We start from the raw sequence: 14990 nt of genomic DNA, 5'->3' as shown, positions 1-14990 counted from the left end.
TGAAACAAAGGCACAAAGGGGCTATTGTTCTGACGTATTGTTTTTCGATTGTTTGTCGAGGTGTTTGGCGCTACAGTAATTGCAACTGACAGCCCCCCCCCCCCCCTCGTCATTACATTTGTCTTCTGTTGCCAGTAGGCCAGTGTGTAAACAGTAGTGCCGTAATGATCACGCAGCCCCCCGTTTCTGACACAGCCGTCATCACCCGAGCACCAGCTCCGCTTCCTGTTTTTTACCTACTGTTCCTGGCCTTGGGCTGTAAGCTATCGAGCTCATGTGCCCCCCCCCCCCCCCCCTCCCTTCCTTTGTACAGAGCTTGCCAGAGAGCATGCTCACCGGTAATTATACGGCTTATGCCAGCGGATGTGTGTGGTGGGGGGGTAGAAGTAAGAAAATGCTTATAGGGGGCCTGCATCTGCAAGTCGGGGCTTTAAATAGGCCACCATGTTGCCGCAACACCTGTTCGTGGGAAACATGAGCGCGCCGTGCCAGACGCTGGTACTCGAAGAATCAGCCGACTTAATGTGTTAATAACCCACAAGCACGACGCCATGCCCTTAATAACAGCTAATAAAACAGCCCCACACACTGTCCAGTTCACGTAAATATTAACCTGTCCCGGTAGGGGGGGGAAGGATCTGACAATACTACTCTGCATTTACTGCATTTAGTCTGAGGGAGGAAAGATCAACGCTGTTATTCTAACTAGTCACTGTGGCCACATTGCACACGTCCGTCAGCAGACGACTTCCCGAGAAACAGACGCCTATTAATGAGCTCTTGGCGCTGCCTCGCAGCCTGCCTTGGACCCGGTGCGTGGCAGCAGATTTCTGTAATGGCGACTGCATTAGCGTTATGGCTAAGTGGCCCGCCTTTCCGCATGCCTGTCAGTCACATGCTTGTATCAGCACCTACATGGGCCCTGGGCAGCTCCGGTGCGCCGTAGGCCGGGATCTGTGATGACAGGGGACCATTTGTATGCAGGACACAAATTATTATGTTAATCTACATGTTTAAAATGTTGAGCTATTGAGGGGTGAGGTCAAACTCGTTTACGTTGAGGTCTTTTCATTTGTTCAATTTGTCAGGTTTTTTTTTGGACTGGAGGATTTCTTGATTAACATGTCTTATATCAAGATTTTCAAACTTTTGTACAGCATTACATTTACATTTAAGGCATTTGCCAGACGCCCTTATCCAGAGCGACTTACAACGTGCTTCCATGCTACCATCAACGAAGTGATCAGTTCTGGTTCACTAGGACCCCCAACTATGAATACAATCTTTTTATTCACTCTGTTGTAGTTTCTATACATAATCTAAATATTCTCTAAAGAGGAAGGTCTTGAAAATGCTCAGCGACTGAGCTGTTCTGACCTGTTCTGAGCGAGCAGTACTGGAGGCTCGGAGTATACGAGTGTGAGGTGTAATAAAGGCTGTGAGGTAGGATGGTGCTACTCCATGTTTAGCATCAAAATTTTTAATCTGATGCGTGCAGCTACTGGGGGAATGTAGCAGAGGGGCGGTGTGGGAGAATTTGGGAAGGTTGAAGATCAGTCGTGCTGCTGCATTTTGTATTAGTTGTAGAGGTCGGATGGTACATAGAGGTAGACCAGCGAGAAGGGAGTTGCAGTAATCCAGTCTTGAGATTACTAAGGACTGAACCAGTATCTGGGTGGCCTGTGTTGACAGATAAGGACGGATTTGTCTGATATTGTACAGAAGGAATCTACATGAGCGGGAAAGGTTGCTGGTGTGAGTCGAGAAGGAGAGCTGGTTGTCTATTGTTACTCCAAGGTTGCGGGCTGTTGTAGAAGGAGAGAGCTGTGAGTTGTCCAGTTAAATAGCAAGAGAGCATGTATTGCAGAATGAATACTTATGTGTTTCCATTGCAGAAATGCGCGATGTTATGCATTTTATACTATATAGGTATTGTGATAAATATTACTACAGAGGAAATATGTTTTTTTTATGGCATGTCTCCCAGCCCTGGGACTTCTTTATGCATTCATTTTTTTCAGCCGTTGATCTGCAGTTTTTTTTTTCTCTGAACCAATACTCCTTGGGAGTGAGGACAGAAAAAACATTTTGTATTTGACAGTAAGGGGGGAAAAAATGGAATAATGGTAAACAGGACTGGAGGCGCAGGAGCCCCGTAGCGCAGTGGAAACGCCGGGGCGCTCCCTGCTTTTAGTGTGTAATTTAGGAGCAGCGGACCCCTGGTGCAAAAGAGCCATTATCACCTCCTGCTGGCTCTGGTACCAAGAGGCAGGGGTGGGGGTGCGCACGGCCCGAGTGCCGTGGGGGGGCGGGGCGGGGTAGATCAGAATCTTATTAGCTGCTCCAGCCAGGTGTTGCTTCTTCCAGAGGCATGCGGTGTCATTGTTGCTGGAGAATCTTTTTGTTGTGTGCGCCGGTGATTGGTTTCTATGTGCTGGCTGCTTATCAGGTGTCGGCAGCGTGGGGACCATCAGCAGCTGACCAAAGACAAGGCACCAAGGTGATAAGGGCGTGTGTGTGTGTGTGTGTGTGTTTCACATGAGGGTGTCGGTAAAGTGGACATGGTGTTTTTCAGTTGAAGGCCCCCCTTTGATTCCACTTTGAAGCCAGATACTCGCTGTTGTCAGTCCCTCAACCGCAAACACAGATTAATATATGCATCCAGAACAAAACCGTGGGCGCCACTGGCAGCTTGCACGCAGCGTTTAAAAACAGAAGTACAAGAGATAAATCCCCAAGGATCAGAGTTATGAAACAGGCCCTGGCGCACGCGGTTTAATTTGGAAATATGACGTTTTAAAAACGGTTTTGTCTTTTTGTGCTTCCCTAGTCTGTCACAAAAGGCCTAGCAGAGACACTGTCAGCCCCCGTCATCTCCTCAGAGGCCGACTGAATTTGATCACAAGCCTTCCAGATGGCTCAAATTTAATTATTTAGTGCACAGAAACCCATTCGGGTCAGTCACAAATATATAGGGTGAGTGGAAATTGCGCGCAGAGAGGGTGTGTTTTTATTGCGACTCTGAAGGCCGTAAATTTCTGGCCGGGAACGTGTTGCTGAAGGTCACCTGGTGGGGTTGCTTGGAGCTCCCCGGGGGCCCGCTGGAGCGATGAGAAGTCTGAACAATGGGGCGTTAATTTGCGCTCCACTTTCGTCGTCCATTCAGTGTAGACAAACCCCGGAGTGACGAGGGTTGTCGACATTCACATGAGACCAACCACTGGCACTCACCTAAAAGAGGCAAAAGACATCTTGTTTTTCAAAAAGATTTCCCTTTTTTTTGTACCTTTCCTGCTGCAGTTGCTGCATGAAAAACGCCATCCCTTTTGATGGCTATCAGAAACAAACATTCTGCTAGCAGCAAAGGCGGGACAATGCCTTGCCATTTATAGCTGAAGAAAAAAAACTATGCTCTTCAACATTTCTAATTTTAAGTACAGCTTGGATAAAAAATAGAAAATGTCAGGCAATACTCCACTCATCTGGTTTGCTTACACTGCCACCGATGCTAATGTGGTTAGCATAGCTAATGCCGCTAACACAACTACTACAGGTAACAAGAACGTCTTTATCATGTTCATAAATATTAACGCATGGATGAACAGTGTAGGTTCTGTCGTTTAGCAAAAATTCACAATAGCCCATTACCGTGCTATAGTAGCTCTTTAGCTGTGCACTGCATTTCTGTTGCGCATCTGAAAAGATTTAAGCAAATCAGTATGACATTGAAAAACTCAGCATTTTCAGGTTTTTGGCAAATCTGAAAATTGAAAGAGTTCTAATCACAATCAATATAAAGTGGCTTCTCTCAGTATAAACATAAAAATTATAATAAAATAAAACAGAAGAATATACGATATAACATAAGATGGCTAATGATTAAGCTGGGCCAGTTGTTGTAGCTGGCAATGTTTTGTACAGATTTTCCGTTTTAGACCCATTACGCCCAAGGAATTCAGCAAGGATTTGGGGAAGCATTTAGCTTTGTGCTGATTGCAGTTAATATGCATGCATTATGCATAATGTGCTCACATGCATGCATTACTCGTGCAATGCTAGCATGACAGAAAAAAAAAGGAAGCTGTGACCGAATTTTCCTTCTTGCATTCAGAAGGTAGCCTTTTAAGCCGTATAGGATTCTCTTATCAAATCTGGTCAGTGGGTTCACTTTTACATGTGAGCTCTCAGAGTGGCAGCAGGTTAACTGATCTGCTCTCAAGCCGGGCGTGTAGAAGGCAGAGGGCCATTACTGGCGTTACACGCACCATCTGAACCCAAAAGCTGCCGAGCGTGGAATTCCTACTGTGAAACCGAACACCCTCAGAGTTTAGGCAGCTAAAAGATTTGGCACTCAGGACACCTGGATTCCTTCACCCCAGCCCTAATATTTTTTCTCTTTTATTTTCAGGGTGTCACACTTTATGCTAAAGCCAATAAACATAATATATTCGTAATTTAATGGCTAGGGCTAAAAATGTAAAAAAGACAGCTGGAATCTATATTTATGAGCATATGGTATACTTTTTTAAAAAAATTTTTAAAGAACTTTATTTATAAAGATTTTTTAATATATCCAAATAAGAAAACAACCCCCAACGACCCTAGCCTGCATTCAAAGAGCAATACACAGACATACACGCACATATATGGATAAAAAAATATATTGTGTATTTGGTCATCCAGATGTAGATAGGACCATTACAGTTGGATCAGATGAGCGATGGGCTTTTCACATGTTCTGGACTGCACCGACATTTAGCACTGACACCAGGGACTCTTCTAGCTAACCTTTCATTCAGTGCAGTGCAGGCGACCTTAAACTGTATAATATTGAGCCATAGACAAAATGAAATTTAGCTGAAATAAGTTCTTCAAACAACAGGCCAATCAACGGCACTAATTTTGGAATTCTATCCAGGGCGCCTTACCACTCTTCATTAATCATATTAAATGTAGAATTTGTTATTGGGGAGTCAATGACTGCTTGTTCCTCAGGGCTAATTTTAGGAATTTGATGTATGCATCTGTCGGCTAAGAAATGAACTGGGTGAATGGCTCATGAGTTAATAACAGAGGATCAAGTCACCATCTTTGTTGCGATCAGGTATGTGGAAATGTTACATCTAATAGCACAGGGCAAGGATCAGAAATGACTAGGGCGTGGTATTGGCAATTGGTGACATGAGAATGTAATGATTTGGCCAATTAAATTAAAGTCAATTCTAGAGTATGTATGTATGATGAAGTAATGAATAGAAAGGAAATTGTTTTGATGTAGTGTTAGAATGCTTCCATTGGTCATAAGAGTTTATAAGGCTGCATGCAGGACAATATGGATTTTACTCCAATGTTTGGGGTGTGATTTATCTAATCAGGATAGGTAGGATCTAGCACACCCCTATATATTAAACAGGTGAGATGGACATGAAGTTTACTCGAAAATCTAGGTTATCCCAATTAGGGCTGTAGAGATTAGCCAAAATGATTTGGTTTCCCAGCCACTACAACAAACCAACCATTATCATTTATTACCACTGTAGATGCTTTGAATGGAATGCCCTTTTAATGAGTATAGTTGCTCCACGTGATCTGCTGCCATATTTAGAGTGAAATGTTGGATCAATCCTATCTTTTTTTATTTTATTGCATTCATGTGAGACTAGATGGGTTTCCTGAAGGAATGTGCTATCTGCCTTTAGTGTTCAATGATGTGTAAAAACTCTACTATGCTTTATTGGATGCTGTATCCCCTTAATATTCCAATTCTCAAAATAAATGGGGTCTAAATTGTTACTCTGAGTCCCTGCCATTAACAGCTAATGTAATCATACACATGAAAAGAGCATAATTTGCGCTGTCAATAAAAGGTGACCATGTGACTTTATCGGAAAGACTAACATGCAACAGAAAGACAACAAAAAAAAAAAAGTAGGTACATTACCTACATGTAAGGTCGCAGCAGCCTTCCGGAACTGAAGGTGAAATCCCAGTCACACAAAACAGGGTCAGTACCCTGCAATCCAGTAAACCAATAGATCCACCCAAAACATCTGGATCAAGAACAAGTCGGGAAATTTGGAAATAAACATACATGTGTACTGAACTGAAAACGTAGATTATTCCATTTTTAAATAAGAGAAGAAAAGACATCACAAAGCTGGCCCTCTGGAGAACTCACGACTTCTGGGAGTGTCTGAAAGTTGAGTCACGGCAACTGGACTTTCTTGCTTTAATGTAGAGACGTTTCATTCTGAATCCACAGAACTTTGCCTTCTGCAGAATGGAACGTCTCTAGATTAAAGAAAGAATGTCCAGTTGCCGTGACTCAACTTTCAGACAAATTCACCAGGATGACGGAGAATCTTCACAGACAGACTTCTGTGAGTGTTTCTCCACAGACGTGATTAAACAGGCAACAGCAGACAAATGGCGCTGCTCAGCCATGCCGACGGTCGTGGCAGAGCTGCGTGCTACCAGAGCATGTGTTATTCATATCAGCTCATCCATGTGTTGGTGTTATTAAGAAGGATGAACTTGCATCGGAGGGCAAGAGTCCGTGTATACCCAGTTGCCTTGTTCTGAAACACACGTTTTCAAGCCTGAAAATGGGCTGCTATTCATAGGAGCCCGTAACTGCGTTTACTCTCAAACATCTTACGGTAATGCGGGTTTGTCCTTCCAGGCCCTGCGAAATGACCCGAGTGGTGAGTAAACAGCGGAGGCGTGCCTGTGCTGCAGCCATTGGCCCCCTCGGCGTGATTCATCACCGTGACAGTAATACAATGATTTAGCGGCGAAGTTCGCGCGCAACTGTTACGAGGCTGTCTCGTAGCCGTCACATTTCCGCAAGCGCTGGTGCCGCCGGCACAAATGAGAAGCGCCCCGTTTCTCCGACCACTTATTGTGATGATTGTCGGAGGGAATGGTCCCTGGTCGTCTGCTGACCTCGCCGTTCGTACTAGCAAGGCTGACGCGAAGCAAAAGGGCTCGATTTGGGAAGCCCGGTGCAAGGACGGATTGATTATTGCGGGAATTTCTGGCCGTTTTAAGCCGCACACGCCCCGCCAGTTGCTAGTTATTAAAAAAAAAGGGGGGGTTTCTCTTAAAATAATTCAGTGTTTTCAGCCCCCGTTCGTAATTGATATCGTACGCCTGTGACAAAGTGCTGCAATCGATTTCCTTTTGCGCGCCTCCGGAAGCAGCGGAGAGACACCGGCGGGATGAGCAAGGGCCGCTTAACCTCATGCTGGTCGCGTTGTGAAGCGCAGCTGAACGTAAAAAGGGTTAAGCGTTCATTGGGAGCGACCAGGGTTCCCGCTAAAACCGGGCGCCGGCGAAGCTGCTAACCCGAGGACGGGCTAAACCAACACGCAATTTCCTGCGTGACTAAATAGCCGGATTTAGAGCATTTTCATGTTTTGGCCCCCTGCAGTCGCACCTGGGCGGAAGGTCGAGGGGGATAATTGAGACGGAATGTTTTTTGGGGTCTCGCCGGGGTCGTCGGTTCTCCCTCACACCTCTACCTCCGAGATCCCCCCAACCCCCCCCCCCCCCCCACCGCGGGAAGAGGGCCGGGGAGGAGGACGCCAGTCCCCCGGCCCCGAGCTGAAAGGGCTGCGCTCGGCCGAGCCTGACGGCCGCGGCAGGCCGGCCGCCGCCTGACAGGAGTTCTCCGAGCTCGAACATTCCTCCAGCACGACGTCCCGGCGACAGGCTCGCCGAGAAACCTCAGGGTCATGGGAGTATCACCCTCCCGTCCCGGACGCGGCCAAATTTTAAGACACAGATACATGCCTGTTGTCCAGTCAGAGAAGCGAGTGTCGTTAATCAAGGCCAATCGACGGAGATTGATCATGCTCTGCGTATTTTTTGGCACGAGTAGGGCATTTATTACCCACGGCCTACAGCGATCCTCCGTCTTCCCGTTGGTGCCAGGAAATAAAACTATCTGCCCTATGAATGCACTATGAACAAGGGGACAGTGGGGTGGTTGAGCCTCCACAGCTGCCCTAAACTCAATAACAGGACATGTCCAAGTTGACAGGTAAAAATGGTGCATGTGCAAAATGGCTTCCTGTTTGAGCTTCTGCTGAAACAAAGACCTCCAGGATGAATTTTTTTTATTTTTGGGGGGCTGTTGTTGTCTGCTGTGATTGTTGAAAATGTGACTTCATTACTAAAAGAATAAGTTGTCAGTGTCTCAGTTAGGGATGTCAGCTGTCTAATCGCTCTTTACCTTGGTTGAACATTGGCAGGGAGATGTCAGAGCATACAGGGAGAGGGAATGAGAGGGGTAGTGCCGTCACGGTTGGGAATTCTGGAGGATAAGCATTAGCCTGTTCCCAGATAAAACTGGTAAAGTGATATAGGCACCCAGATTTACGAGGGGGTCTGGCCACACACAGCAGAATCAGAGCAGTGGCTTGAGCCGAGAGCTGGAGATGAATATCTCAGAAAATAACATATAACCACACACCATACAAGAAAGAATGTTGAGATTTTAGACCACCCATTTCCCACGTTAAGGAATTTACGTCACATGACTCCCTGGGTTATATATAAGGGAATATGGTTCATTTAGGATATTCTCACATGATGCACCAGTATTATTGCAATTATACCACAGTTATACCACTTTAATATTTATTTATAGGTATTATGACCATTTAGAAACATTAGAACTATCTTCTGCAGTTATCTGGTAGCAGATCATTCAAGTAGCTGCTTGTCACATGACGTTTCCAGTATAAAAAGATGTAATAAGGTGATGATATAGTATCTGTATGAGTGTATTGTAGTGATAATACCTCAGTTTATGCTTTTAATATTTATTTATAGCTGTGGCGGCCTAGCGGTTAAGGAAGTTGCCTCGTAATCAGAAGGATGCCGGTTTGAATCTCGATCCGCCAAGGTGCCATTGAGCACCGTCCCCACACGCTGCTCCCCGGGCGCCTGTCATGGCTGCCCACTGCTCACTCAGGGTGATGGGTTAAATGCAGAGGACAAATTTCACTGTGTGCACCGTGTGCTGTGCTGCTGTGTATCACAAGTGACAATCACTTCACTTTCGTCATTGATCCTGAACATTACCTAAATGGCTAATCAAGGAAACTGATTTCTTCTTGGCCAATCAAAACGGCGGGTCCGTACTAACTGTGGAACTGTGCCGTAATGTGTAAATTTGTCCTTTTTTTCGTCCTTTTGTGGCCTTTGCCATGCTGAACTGCTGTGCAGAGTCATGTATAATTGCATTGTAAGCATCATGCGACCAGGTTTCGTGCACTTGCTGCTAAGGCCAGTGCCGGTCCCTTAATTAAAAAGTCTAATACGACAAAAACATCTTCATTTAAAATGCATTAAGGGTTGCGGCCCCTGAGGCCCACTGTTGCCCATCCAGAGCGGACCTGACTGACTCAGGGTTCAGAGGTCGGGAGGAAGGTCGGAGGTGGTGGAATGTTCTAGGAGAACTGTCAGAGGATGATGGGCAGGGAGGGGGAAATTGCGTTAGCCCTCCTTGAAGCCGACCACGTTTTCTCAGACACGGTGACCCCGCGGTGGCACGAAGCAGGTGTTGATTCTACAAAGCCCACCTCACCGCTGCTTTTAGGTTGAGCCCCCCGAAACAGGATAAGGGGTCTCTAATTGAATTACAACCCCCTTTGTTCAGTTCCTGGGGTGCAGGGCTTTGTCTCCGGCACTTTCCTAAGAGGATAAATTTGTAGCTTGAGGATTTTGACCAAGAGGCCAATGTCTGTTCGGGTTTCCTTCAAAATGCAAAATTTGCTTCAAACGCAAAATGGAGGCTTTAAAAAAAAAAAAAAAAGCATTTAAAAAGTAATGAGCAGTGGAAGACTTGCAAATGTTTGATGGAGATGCAGCGCTGCAATGTGTCACGATTCCCTTTATCATACAGAAATATTCACTTAATCTTCCTCGCACTGTAGGGTGCCGAAGGTGCCCGAGGCCTCAGTTACACGGCTGCATCTCTGGGAAAAACCTGGCTAGGGATGGCATTAGTAGAAAACATCTGAAACATCAAAATCCAATCTGTCGTGTTGAGCACTGCTCCATCAAACTATTCGGATTAATTTGAGGGCGAGGAGGCGGGGGTGTTCTGATAACACGATTATTTCTGTTTCTGTGTCTGGAAGGGACTTTTTCGATTGCCGTTTTATGGTTGTTGTTTTTTTCTGTGATTTGCACTGATAGAATTTTCTTTTGAAATCTTATGTGTGTGTATGTGCGTGATTTTATCTTCATATGGGATCTTTCTACCTCTCGTATAATTGAATTGCTTAAATCCAGGACATAAGACCTGCTTCATCCATCCATCCAACCACCTCATTATTTTAGTGCTCGGTCAGCTGCCCCACAATCATTTCTATTCTGCTTAATGGCTCATAATTTTTAATTTTGCATCAACGCATTGTTCCCCCGCATCTGATTCAACACTCGTTTAACCGTGATTTATTGCAATTAGTCTGTCAGGCTACGGTGCCTGGGCTCACTCTGCTCTGAAACAGATTCGCTAGAATGGAATGGTTTTGAGGGGACAGCATTCCAAGGTGACCTTAAAAACCCAGATTTCATTAAACAAATTCTGAAAGATTTATATGATTTTTTTTTAATGAACTAATGACTCTGTTGTAATGAATTTGGCTGTAAAGTAAATTACAAGGCTGGCGTCGGGGTCCTTAAGTCTCCCTCAGCTCAGGCCCCAACAATGTGTCCCAGCGTTCTGCGGCTTTCTGAATGAAAGTTCCGTTTGTCGGAAGAGAATGCTGCGAAGGAGAGAGCTGAAGGGGCATTTTCAGGACTAATGAGACCCTCAACACTCAAGAGGCTCAATGACCGGGCCCTTAAACCCACATTCTTTGATGATGGGACCCCAATCGATTAAAGTGATAAAGTGAAGTGATTGTCACATGTGATACACAGCAGCACAACACACAGTGCAAACAGTGAAATTTGTCCTCTGCATTTAACCCATCACCCTGAGTGAGCAGTGGGCAGCCATGACCGGCGCCCGGGGAGCAGTGTGTGGGGACGGTGCTTTTGCTCAGTGGCACCTCAGTGGCACCTTGGCGGATCGGGATTCGAACCGACAACCTTCTGATTACTGGGCCGCTTCCTTAACCGCTAGGCCACCACTGCCTGTAGCTGCATGCACCACTGCATGTAGCTGCAAACTCGCAAAAACAAGGGGCCAATATCCCGCTTTCATTCAACCTGTCAAACGTTCCCTTTTCCAGTCCTTATAGCTTGCCATGGTGACCACCAGATTAATTAGGAGGGGAGGAGACTGTCACTACAACCATGGTTGGCGTGGTTGGGAATTTTTGGTGACCAGGGGGCAAGAGGGTAACATTTATCGAGATTCCAGTTGTTGTCAGGAGGTCGACTACAGCGAGGACTCTTTTGCTCCACAACGCAACTGTTCTGCTCCTGTTTACAGCAACATGTTCGACAGGAAACGTATTACACCCCCCCACCCCTTCTGCAGAAGTTTCCCTTTTGAATTGGGGATCAGATTCACGGACCAAGGAAATGTCAGCGTCGGGACGTGCGCTGGAGCCGGAGAGCTGTTGGAATCAATCAGTCGCCTGCTGGAATTTCACCGCCTGTCTCAGTCTGGGCAGATTGCTCCTGATTGCAGTGCGAACGGAGTTTATGTAGTAGCTTATGGTTGGAAACACGAAATCCAGTTGTATTAGTCATTTTTGCAGTGGTTATGATATTATATCGGAGATTTTTCTGTACTTATACAGAGTTATATAGCATTATGTTCACAACTATCTGTTTTAAAAGCAATTCGAGACATTTATTTGCTTCCATCACAGATTTATCATCAGGCAAATGGATCTTCATTTGTACAATAGAGGTCAAAACTGAGTAAAGTGGACAGTAAAACAGCAAATGTAAAATAAACAGGCTTACGAAAAAAGACCATGCTGGCTTTTCTTATCTAGGTTTAGAAAACACAAAGCTCCTTGTATCCAAAGTCATATTACATATTACATATTATAGTCCTAGTCCCTACTTTGGAAATGTTGATACTGCTATTCAACCAGGCAGTTTCAACCAGAGACGCAAAGCTGTCTCCTCACTATGTTTTTGGCGGCCTGTCTTTTTTACATGAACCTTTTTATATTGTTTTTCTACATTTAAAGAGCTAACATAAACACAAAAATACATTAAACTAAACTTGGTGAGGTAAAATAAATAAACGAATAATAGATTATAATTTATACAGTCGAGGCACTATACGTACATACAAACAAAAACGAACCTGTTGGTCAGTCAAGATCTCTGCTTTACTGTTTAGTCTTTTTGCTCCGTGTTTAACAGTGTTTATCACTCTGAAGCCAGCTTTATCCCACTGTGGCACTTTACTCCTGCCCCCTAGTCGTGGCAAATTAGGTAATTTAAAAATAATAGCCGGTCTGGGTGAAATGTAAATCCTTTTCCATATTGGAGACACCAATGGACATTCCGTCAAGGCATGCAACTGTGTACCATTTGAATCCTGGCATTTCCAACACAAATCATCCTTATTAATGCCAATTTTATGAAGTCTCATTGGTGTGTAATAATATCTGCTGAGAATATTACATTGGAAAAATGTACCTCGAGCCTCCCTGATAAAGAGCCCATTTTCTGAGATGATTGAGTTCCATGTCCCCTCGTCAAAAGTGCAGCCTAAATTTCTTTCTTAAATATTCTTAAGACTTTTACATAAATAGTTTTTGACCCAAGGACATATATTATACATTTTTGATGCCTTTGTGAGTTTGGGATGATAATAGCAAGAAAGTTTTTCTGCTGAGAAAACTGTATTTTATCTTTCAAACAGTCTCAAACTTTTCTGCAAGATCATTAGACATAGACATAAACTTGTTCTCTTTGTTCTCTGTGTGCATTTTAATGCCATTGTGGTCAATAAATGGTTTGTTTACCTATTTTATGCCACAGAGATGCATATTTCTGGAAGGATTACATTTCTTATGAACCTCTTGCCATACCATTTTTTAGAATTTCAAGATTGGGTAACTATCCCATCCCATTCCGTTCCTTGTCTAGTTTTTGTGTTAACACGTCAATAGGATAAAATGGGGTGGTGAGTTCCTGTTCAACCACAACCCAGTCCAATTCTGAATTTGTTTATCCAGCTTTGACATTTCAAATGTCAAAATCTTTCAAATGTTAAAATCTTTCATGTTGGGTAGGGACAAGCCCACTTCTGTTTTTGGTAGGCACAATGTTTATCCGAGGTCTGCCACCATCCCAAAGGAAATTTATCAAATCATCGTATCTTAATTCTGATTACGGGGTCGCTTCCTTAACCGCTAGGCCACCACTGCCCCGTTGTATTAACTTAGCCCTGCAATGTCAAATGTAACTTGCCCCAATTATTCTAATTATTTTTAATCCTAGAGAGTAGTTTTGTTATCAGTCATAATTTATCAATTCCTTTTTGTGACCATTTAAAAACTAGCAGTGCAAGTTTGAGACACTGGCATTGCTTCAGATTTATGCCAATTAATTTTGTAACTTGACAAATTAGAACATTCATAAATATCATTTATAGAATTGGTGGGATCCTGTCACATCACCAATAAATCATCCACATGCTCCTGCCACAATGCTTTAATTTTGCTGTTTTAATTTTAGTTTAAGTCTTTGCGTCATGCTGTCATTTTAGTTTTTATTATTCTTAGTCACGTGAAGACTCATTTAATTCTAGTCAAGTTTCAGTCGAATAAAGTCTGAGCATTTTTGTCTTATTTAAGACAAAATGCAATTCAATTTAACCCAGTCATTATGGTACAAGTACCTAGTACAACGGACAAAAACAATGTTTTATTATTATACTATTGTTACCTTATAGACTCACGAACGCTCTACATCCATTCCACACGTGTAAGACATTCTGATTTGTTCCATATTTATTGACCACTCATTCTGTCTTTAGTCTTGTTTTTATACTCATGACTTGACCAGCATTTACATTGTGTGTTGGAACCTGACTGCAGATTTAATGAGGTGTTGTAAAATTTTGGTTAAACCGATCCTGTTTATATGTAGATATCAAAATAACAGAAACGGGGATTTTACGCTTTACTTTGGTGCCTGGTCAGTGTTTCTGGCTTTCATCAGCATGTCAGGTATTCGTCGTAAGCGTAACCCGTGTGGACGTGTTTACCTTGTGTTGTTAAAACCTGCTAAGTTGCCAGATTGGAAGATAAGGGCTCCTGGTCAGTGTAAGCGGCGAGCCCTTCTGACACGGCCCCATTTAAATGACAACTGGCGTAAACCTTCCGGCGACTGCGCCTGCCAAAAAAAAAACAGCAGCACGCTGTAAAAATGTGCTTCTTCAGGTGCGATGGCGAGTCAAAGACACGACGAAGCCATTGGATGGGTTCTTTTAGACAATGAAACCTTGCAGACATTACAAATGTTCCTCATTTCGACTTAACCCCGAGGATCAATTTAGCAAAACGATGCACCCTTCGTAAGCGAAATGCGTTTTAACGGCGTGACGTACCGAACCGAGGCACAGCTGAAGTGCGGCTGAATGCGATGCTACAGCTGGTGGCACTCGAGGTGACAAAAGTGCAGACAATGGCAGTCATATTTCCACCCCTGCACGCCTCTCGCCTGCCTCGGGAAGACGGGCGAAGTCTTGTGGCATCCAATATGGCGAACTTCGGTTAACTGATGCCACCTTGTCACCACTAATTACCGAGGCCGCAGCAACGCGGAGGCAGCTAATTAACGGACTAACGATGTTTGTCACTCTGGGCCGACCCGGATGTCCACTTTTCCATCCACTTTTCAGATTACTCTTTTTTTTTTTTTTTTCTTCCCTCGACCACAAGCACTTCGTCTTCTTCTTCTTCTTCTTCTTTTTCTTTCAGTAGCTTCACATTAATTCGGTTTGTTTAGGCGCTCCTTCCTCCGCTGTCACATTTCCGTCAAATACGATTAGA

At 44.2% G+C, this 14990-nt stretch overlaps 1 protein-coding gene across 1 annotated transcript in view; it reads left to right on the top strand.

Moving 5' to 3' along the window:
- The window catches only part of plxna3 (plexin A3), a 100550-nt gene that overhangs the window by 24012 nt on the left and 61548 nt on the right, over nucleotides 1–14990 (top strand). The window lies entirely within an intron of this gene.

Source organism: Denticeps clupeoides, chromosome 10, assembly GCF_900700375.1.
Source record: "Denticeps clupeoides chromosome 10, fDenClu1.1, whole genome shotgun sequence".
In the NCBI taxonomy this organism is placed as follows: domain Eukaryota; kingdom Metazoa; phylum Chordata; class Actinopteri; order Clupeiformes; family Denticipitidae; genus Denticeps; species Denticeps clupeoides.
Note: the sequence above shows the minus strand (reverse complement) of the source record. Positions and strands in the feature narration are given on the sequence as shown.